This window comes from Mus caroli, chromosome 9 (assembly GCF_900094665.2).
Source record: "Mus caroli chromosome 9, CAROLI_EIJ_v1.1, whole genome shotgun sequence".
Lineage (NCBI taxonomy): Eukaryota > Metazoa > Chordata > Mammalia > Rodentia > Muridae > Mus > Mus caroli.
This window is the reverse complement of record NC_034578.1, coordinates 35,254,703-35,264,633: the sequence shown is the minus strand read 5'-3', so window position 1 is coordinate 35,264,633 and position 9,931 is coordinate 35,254,703. Positions and strand designations below refer to the sequence as shown.

General features: G+C 35.9%; 1 pseudogene; it reads right to left on the bottom strand.

The window, feature by feature from the left end:
- Window positions 1-1,159, bottom strand: part of LOC110301533 — a 9,743-nt pseudogene extending 8,584 nt beyond the window's left edge.
- Window positions 1,160-9,931: the final 8,772 nt, after the last annotated feature.

Here is a 9,931-nt window from a genome sequence, read left to right as displayed (position 1 = left end):
TTAGCCCAAAACTTAGGATACCCAAGATATAAGATACAATTTGCTAAACGCATGAAACTCAAGAAGAATGAAGACCAAAGTGTGGACACTGTGCCCCGGGTGCCTCGCTACCCCGGGTCTGTCTCTCTCTCTCTCCGAGCTACCTTCTTCCTGACCCGGCCTGCCTGGTCTTTACTGTGACCCGCGCAGCTTGGGACTCTGCATCTCTCTATCCCCCTGGCTTCCTCCCTTCTTTTTCCTTCTTCCACCCCGGGGACCAAGCCAGGAGTCAGTGCCCGACCGCGAGGCACCATCCCAGCCTCATTGTGTCTTGCTGGCCCTGGCGACAAGCTTTTTTCTTTCCTCCTGACCCGGCCCGCCTGGCCTCGACCGTGGCCTGCGCAGTTCGGGTCTCTGTCTGTCTCTCTGTCCCCCTGTCTCTCCGTCCCTTCCTTCTCCCTTCTCACCGGGGACCAAAGCCCGAGTCCGCGTCCGACTGAGAGGCACCATCCCGGCTGTGCGTCCTCCGTGCCTCCCCGGTCTGCCTGTCCCGGTTCTCCTCTCCTTCTCCCTCCTTCTCTCTTCTTTCTTCCCGACCCGGCCTGCCTGGCCTCACCGTGGCCTGCGCAGCTTGGGTCTCTGTTGTCTCTCTGTCCCCCTCTCCCCCTCCCTTCTCTGCAGAATGGGGGTGAATCTGAGACCCGAATCCCAGCCCGGGTTCCAGGCGAGCAGTGTGGCTTCGTAGGTGGTGTCCCCGGGCCTATGGAACAGACCTTGTGGGACATTACAGTGTTGTAAAGCAGTGGGCTACAGATGGCAACATACCGGTCATAGGCCATGGCTGTCAACAGGTAGCCTTCTGAAATAGCTAAAAGGATGAAGAAGTAAAGCTGAGTCATGCCTCCTTAAAGGAGATTGTGTTCTTCTCACATACAAAGTTCACCAACATCTTTGGTGTAATGACAGAGGAATAGCAGAGGTCAATGAAGGATAAGTGACTGAGAAAATAATACATTGGAGAGTGAAGTTGAGAACTAATGGTGATTAAGAGGATCATGCCCAAGTTTCCCACCACTGTGATCACATATATTGCCAGAAACAAGAGGAACAGTGGGAGCTGAAGCTCTGGGCGTTTTGTTAGTCCTTCGAGGATAAAATCAATCACTGAAGAATGGTTCATAGTAGTAATTTCTTATAAAATATTATCTATAAGGAAAAGGGAGGACAATGGATGATTTTGATTGTTATACTTGTATTCGTGATTGATGGATTCAATCTCTGAAAATCTGATTACCCCCATTTATTTGTCATTCCATAGACCTTTTCAAAAATTACTTCTGTTAATTTTTGAAATTATCATATAATTACATGAATCCCTTTGCATTTCCTCTCTTAAACCCTCCCATATACTTCTCCCTGTTCTACCTCAAAATCACTAAATTTGTCCATTAGTTATTGTTAAATGCATGTATGTATATGTTTATACTTATGAAGTACCTATTGCAACCTCTAACTCTGTATCATGTTACTTGGATACAAATTTTCAGAGTTGACCATTAATATTGGATAAGAAATCATTTTGCTCTTCTCTAAGTAATACTCTGTCTCTGCTTTCTGTATTTGTTAGTTGTCTATAATTCTTGTAGAGGGTTGATGCCTCATGGGCATCGAAAGCTTTGGGACAAAGACCAAATTTAATAGTTTTGTTTACAGTCCACCTTACTTACTACCTCTCTTTAAGCCATGTCATGTCGCACTGCATATTAAAAGGAAGAACAACTCAGTCTTAATAATTGTGATTGTATAATTAGAATAAAACTTCTTACCCTTTTCACTTGAGTACCTGTCAAAGGAACTATCAGCTTTATGAAATTGTATTTTGCAATATAGCTCACATAATCTAAAAATAGTCCCTTATTATTTTTAATGCATTATATGAATCAACTTTATAGTCTCTAAATCTGGGGGTACAGGCACCTAAATAAAGAAATATCTCAGTGTAAATGAAAGGATATGATAATGGTTGTATTCAGCCTTGATTTACAGTCTTTTATATCTCTTCTTAGAATGCAAAGCTAGACTGGGTTAGGACATTCTCCTGCTAGGTAGGTAGGTGGAAGTAGAAAGAGAAATACAGTGCTATGATCTAGCCATGAATTTTAGCTGAGGCCAGCTATATCCCTGAAAGAGCAAATTCCAGCTGAATTCCAGGTGTTGTATCTGAATCACCAATAAATCAGTGTTTTCTTCAGGGGCTTCCTTTGCTTGTACCATCTGAAGTGAATGTCTTACAAACTTTTCTTTCAAAATTGCAAAATTACTTTTATGTGTATTTACTGTTTCCTAATTTTAAGTAGAGTTGCAATACATGCTTCTTAAAAATTTAATGTTAATATCTTTGAGTAATTTTGTATTAAACCTTTCCTTATAGGCTGCAGAGATGGCACAACATTTGATAGCACCAACTACTCTTCCATCCAGATACACTAGGTTCATGACCCAGTAAGTACCTGCCAACTGAAATACATTTATAGCTTCAGTTCCCAAGCTTCAGACACTCTCTTCTGAATTCTGCAAGTGCCAGCATGTAAGTGGTACACTGACATACATGCAAACAAAAGAACCACACACAACAAAATTATCCTCATAAGGCTAAATTATTCCCAAGGTTATGACAGAGAGAAGTATGGAGACTCTGGAAATTGATGTGAATATATATAATATTTTTTTTTCAAAAATGAAAAAATAGAATAAACTTTAATGCACACAGTGAAATAAACTAGTTTATTTTGTATGAAAAACATGGCTAAGATCAAAAGAATGTACACTGTTTCAGTATATATTTTGTGAAGGTCTTCTACAACTTTTTAAGAATATTCACATACCTGTGTCTTTAAGACCAGGATTTGATGAGGCATTATTGCAAAGGCTATAACAGGATGAAATCAACAAGAATAATGCAATGAATCTGAATCACAAATATAAAGTAAGTAGGGTTAGCATCTACTCTGGGCTACATAGCTTTAACCTGTCCCAAGAACGTAATAAAATGGGTCATAATCTGAAGGACAGTTATAGAGTACTAACGTGTGAAACCCTTTAAATGTGACTGTGAAATTGGGGCATTATTGGGTGGATGCTCTGAACTTGATCAGTTATCCATATGAATTAGACTAAGAGACTTAATTTTAACAGATAGAAACCCATCACACCATGCAGCACAGTAGAAAGAGACATTAAGCTGTTTGTGAAACTCAGTAAGTTTCACAGTTTTGAGTAGGTGCCAAAATAACTCACTGAATTTCCTTTTCTAAGGAAGAGTTGTCTAGATAAACTACAAATGTTTTGCAGTTTAAATTATTTATCTGTTGAAGCAAATGAACCCATCATAATGTGTTTGGCAGAGCCTAACAGGAGATAAGAATGAATATTTCACTCATCGCCAGATGCATATTTGGTGAGCTTTAAAAAAGAAAGCAAAACCAGAAAGATTAAGGAAGACCTGTGAAAGCCATTAAGCCTAGCTGAGAATCACAGGAAGAGTGGCTTGACAGCAAGAAAAGACAGCTACAAAATCAACATAAAACACAGTAAAACAAAAAAAATAATAATCTATCAAATCATAGGTATCTAGATATCACATAATTTGCACATGTTATAAAACATACAAATTTGTGCAAATAGTTCATGTAAAATAATTTACATGGATTTGTCTTAACATTGTCATTACAAAGAGGCAAGAGCACCTAGCACATTGTTTAAATTTCCTATAAAAATAATCTATTTTGCAAGTCACAGATGAACAAAAATTAAGTAGTATATATGCAATAGTTGACATAAAATAAAATATTATATAGAGCAAAATTGAGAACCAGCAACTTTCAATTGTATAGGTCATGTGCTATCTTTAGGCAGAAATGAGATATTGATTTTTGTCTCTTCCTATTTTTGTCCCCTATCTTTAGCACCTACAATTGTTTTATCTTCTATATAATATACAACAGTATCAGACAAAAGAGTTGTTGCCATTCTTTATGTGCATGGATGATTATCCAAGAAACATAAATGGTTACTCAATAGTTAAGAACACAGATGCTTGCTGGGTGGTGGTAGCACACTCCTTTAATCCCAGCAGTTGGGAGGCAGAGGCAGGCAGATTTTTGAGTTCGAGGCCAGCCTGGTCTACAAAGTGAGTTCCAGGACAGCCAGGGCTATACAGAAAAACCCTGTCTCAAAAAACAAAACAAAAAAAAAAAACAAAAAAAACCCATGCTCATCAGATATATTAAGTTACACATGAAATGATCAGCATTTAAACAAACACACACACACATATATTTATATATACAGAGAGAGAGACAGAGAGACAGACAAAGATACAGACAGACAGAGATGCACATGAAATATATGTGTGTCTAAAATGAAAATAAACATTGATATTTTGTTTCTCTGTTTATCATAAACCATGGAAATCATTTCTATAAATCCCTAGTTTTTAACTTATTACTAGAACAGTGTAAATTTCTGAAGACAATGAGCAAATGAGAATATTTTAAATCCATAGTTGAACTTTTCTATGCTTTTTTCCCATCTGTTGGCCTTTTATGCAATGGTGGTACTTTAAGTCATTTAAAAAGCAAGTGAATATAATTACAAAAACAAAAACTATAACAATATGCTATAATATAGGACTAAGAATTTTAATGTCACTGTGGAACTATCCCACATTGTATCAAATTGTGGGTGATTTCAATTTAGGCGAATTAGCTACATATTCATTTCCTTTGTGGTAAATACATTGTGTAGGATTCCTTTTAGAGAATTAAAAGTCAATGTAGGCTTTAATATATTTTTTAAAAGTTTTATATGTAAATTGTAATAGTTGTGAAGATGGATCTACAGTATTAATGAACTATGAATTATTAGGACCATTTGAAAATTTAAACTCAGATATGATCTAATACTTATTCAAGTTCTGAGAATTTAGAATCTACCTACATTGAGTTGTGTGCTTTAGGCATGGAACACTATATTATTGGAAAATTATGTGCTAGGTCTTAGAAATACAGAAGTAATTCATTCCCGAAGGCACACAAACTCTCAGAAGATTTGACTCATTTGTAATACACAATTAATGAAGAAAACAAACTAAGTCATTGATTATCTCAATAACATTTCACTACCTCAGGGATTCCACAGTTAAGAAAATGATAATAAACTCCATATTATCTTTATATAATAATCNNGAATTNACAAGTTATGTCATAAATACTTTTGCTATCTAAACCCTACTCTAGTAGATGTCATTTAGTCCCTGGGGGAATGGTTATATTTTCCTATTCACTAGTCTATATCCTTTCTATTTCGAAGTCTTTAAAGATAATAGATCCTCTCCTACTATTGTTTAAAGACTAAATGTAATTAGAGCATCTTCTCAATGAAAAAAGACTTACCTCAGTAATTACATTTGTTTATGCTACTTGTTCAATTCCCAACTTTCTGCTTTATGATCTAGAGTCACATAATTGTGAATATTGGGTAAAACCATTAGCCACTCAAATCATATGAATTCATGCTACTGGTATCCCTTATCATATTTTCTTATTTTGTTCAACAAAATATATTCTAAACCATGATTTTACTATTAATCAAGCTCAGCCAACATTCGTAATCCTCCTTATGGAGCAGGGCATGTTTCATCTTATTTAGATTTAATGGTTTTACTTACTTACTTAATTCATTATTTATTTATTTATTTATTTATTTATTTATTTATTTATTCTGTCATATATTATACCACAAATTATGTTTTCACCCTGTCCTCCTCCCAGTCTATTCCCCTTCTTCCCCTCTCTCCAAGATGCATTTCTCCTTCATTTCTCTTCCCAATTAGTTCTTTGAGACTATTTTGATCATGTTCATTCCCAAATACCCTACCTAGATCAACTACTCATTTTCTACATACTTAATTTTCTGTCAATTTTATTTTTATTGATTTGTTTGTTTGTTTGATTGTTTTATCTTCAAGACTAATTGGTGATGTACAAATATCCTTGTATGTGTTGTCTTCATTTTGGTGTGGTTGATTTACCAGGGAATACAGTCTTAGAAATAACTATTTCTGCCTCCTAACAGTTAACAAATACTAATAGCTCCATAGCTAGGGGGTAGAAGTTTGTGTTCAACTATCCTCTCTATTCTATGATTTTCTCTGGCTTGGACTTGCTCAGATCTTGTATGTGCTGCCTTCACCCATGTATGGTAGTTTCAATATATTCGGCCCAGGAAGTGGCACAATTAGCAGATGTGATTGTGCTGGAGCAGGTATGGCATTGATGAAGTAACTGTATTAGTGTGAATGTAGGTAATGAGACCTCATACCCTTCCACCAGCCTTGAACAGGTGAAATAGACCTTAAGTGTTTGTCACAATAGAACCTTAACAACCTAGGTGGAGTCTTCCTCCTTACCTTACTTGCAATTTCCTATAAGAGTAGACTGCCTGCTGGGCTTCTTTTGCAACATAATCTATCTGAAACAAAGGATGTGTGTGTGGGCTCTCCCTATATAAATGCAGTGCTTAATAGGAGCCTTAGTAGGAAACTTTGTTTTGGCTACATTCTTTTCTTACTTCTGTCCTTTTTCATTTCCAGCTTTCCTTTCAGGTAACACAGTCAATCAATGGCTGCTGGACAGCTACTCCTCCTCCTTACCATGTGTGAGCCTGTCTTTTCCAGTTGCTTCCAAATAAAGTAGTAGGGATTTAAGCTACTCCTGCAGCAGGTGTGAATGGACCCTGCCATCCTCACACCTTGTAATGGATTGAACCTCTGAACCTGTAAGTCACTCTCAATTATATGTTGTCTTTATAGGAGTTTCTATTCTCATGGTTACTGTTCACAGCAGTAAAACCCTAACTAAGAGAGAATTTGGTAACAGGGTCTGGGGTGTTTCTTTGATAATCTGGACCATACTTTTGTTTGGAAGAGTGAATTTGTAAAGCAGTGGAATGCTCTAAATGGGGCTTGATGGAATGTTCTAGTAGGAATATAGAAGATATTGTTGCTGAGAGTGATTTGAACTGGTCAGACCTTGCCCAAATGTTTCAGTGGAGAAAAATGTCAATATGTGGCCCAGAGTCTGCTTTTGTGAAGAATGTAGCTGATTTTGCCCTTGTCTGAAATGTCTGAGGTTAAAGTAAAGAGATTTATATCAATTGCATTGAGAAAGGAAATCTCAAAGAAGTCCAGCAGAGACTTTTTTCTCTGGTTTAGACTCATGGTGAGCATTCTGATTAAGCAGTCTAAAAGAAAAGAAAAAAATCTAAATTGTATAGTTCAAATATTATAACAGAGGGACCAGGAAGTGAAATGGAACTGAATCCTGTGTTCAAGGAGATAAAAAGATTAAGGGAGTGATGATCTCAGGGTAAGATCCCATCCTGTTTTTTGTTTGTGTCTAAATTTGAACAAGGAAAATTTTGGATTTTTAATCTGGAATCAACTATAATAGAGAAATGAATGGCATACTTTTGATTGAGATACTGAGGCTGGAAGACTAGGTTTATGATCTGGTTCTTGAAGAACAATGGCCATAAAAAACATATACCCAGGCATGGTGGCACACACCCTTAATCCCAGGAGATGAAGCCAAGCATGTCTCTGTTTTCAAGGTTAGTTTGGGACAGAGTAAGTTCTAGGTGAAGAAAAGTCCAGGTGTGGTGGTACACACCTTTAATTCCAGCATTCAGCAGACAGAGCCTATGTGTCATTGTGAGTTCCAAATATATTCTAATTCGCTCTTTTATTGTATTGTTAGTTGCTCTATAGTTTTATCCTTATCATTTATAGTAGTACATAGCACTTTTAAGGTAAAAGATGGGTGTTACTATCCCTCGAGACCTTTTTCGTAAGTACATCTTGTGAATAATAGAATTGTTTCATCTATTTTTGTCATTGTTATTCACATATCGTGATTTCTACTAATGTTTTATACTATTTTACTGGGTTGCATAGCTTTGATAAGGACAGAATTATATGATTCCTGCTCCTTGGACAGAGCCAACATGGTGTGGGTGTCCATGAGTGCTGAGTTTGCTGCTGTGGACCAAAGGTTTGTTTGTATAATAATGTACATATTTTATATTCCTCCACAAGTAATGTCCTCCCTGTTAATATTAATGACTCCACTATAATCAAAGAGAGGGTGAGAATGTGAAGTGAAGGTGTGGCTCATGTTTCAGAAAAATAATAATCATTGGTACCTGGGGCACAGCCATTAACACCTGGAAAAGAGCTCTAAAAACATGGGTGCAAAAATATATAATTAAAAAATAGGAATACAAATTATGAGTGAAAATATGGGTTAAACTATATTTTTTTTTCACCCCTCCCTGTACATCATCATCACCTTTCCACAATTACAATAGATAAGCAACACAAAAATGGCAAGAATACCCAGTGTTCAGTGTGAACTATATATTAAAGTTTGATTATTCTGAACCATCATGACACAACCCAATGATGAATTTTCCTTCTCCTATTTTTGAGGTTATAATTTGACCAAGTCTTTCATACGCCTTCTCCTTGCTCTTTTTCAAATTCATTATTTGTTGTTAAGTACATATATATTTCTAAATACAACCTGACCAGTCTGTACAATATTATATGTTTTTTTTCAAGATTTGGTGTTGGATAACCAGTAGGTGTCCTCTTCCCTAAGGAAGACTTGTCTCTCCTACCGAGGTCCTAGTTATGACAGGAGCTCCACCCGAAAAGTGTCAGAACCATAACTTTAATTCACCTTCCACAATGAACCAGAGATCAAAGAAAAGAAAAAATAGACACTCTTTTATGAATGTAGTCTTTTTTAGGAGTTTATCTTCTTTTCTTAATCTGCTACCAATTGCTGAGCAAAGCCCTTAATAAACAAATTGTTTTCTACCTAAAATCTTAATTACATGCTTTGGCAATCAACATTGATGTAGATAAATCCAAATCAAGGTCAAAGTTTGTCCAACTCCGCAAAACAAAAGAAAAGAAACGAAAAGAAAAGAAAAGAAAAGAAAAGAAAAGAAAAGAAAAGAAAACAAAACAAAACAAAACAAAACAAAACAAAACAAAACAATGAAACAAACAAATAACAAAAAAGTCAGTTATACCAACAACCTTTTATTGCCTTTATGGTTTGGTTTTTCTTCTCAATATACATCTGCTTCTATAACATAAAGGTATTTGGTACACAAGACAACATCCTCTTGAGAGAAATTCTTTAGTTTGATTTCAATACTTGCATCTTGTTGGCCTGTGTTCTACTTTGAAGTCAGTTATTCTCAAAGCTATGACGAATGTCTCAGTGATAACTCAGTCCATCCTGCTTGCAATCTTGCACACACAGGGTCTTGAGAGTATGCTCAATGTTCTGTTTTTTGTTTCTACATTTTCCCCATAGTGGGAAACCTGATCATACCCAGTAATTGGGTATAATAACAATTTCCTTTAAAATATGTTTACAATTCTAGATAAATTTTTTTCTTTGAAATTTAGTTAAAGGCTGTGTGACATAAATCCTTTAACCTACATGTTTTATTTGGTGCATTCCTTGAGCACCTACATTCCACCAAATGTTTGTAAGAATAAGAACACCTATGAAAAATTTTACATCAATAATAACACATATTTTAACATAAAATCATCATCATTTTTATTGGTAGTTTATTTACTCATAATGTAGGAGAATAAATCATAGTTAACTTTAAGAAAATCATATCGATAACTAATATTTCAGCTGACATGAGTAAGGTTCAGTGATTGAACCACTCTCTTTTTGCATTATTAGTGAATTTTATCTATATAAACAGAGCTAGTAATATGAAATATAAACACTAAGTACATGAGACCACTTTTTTACCTTTTACCACTGAAGAAAACAAATAAAAAGACAAAATATGCATA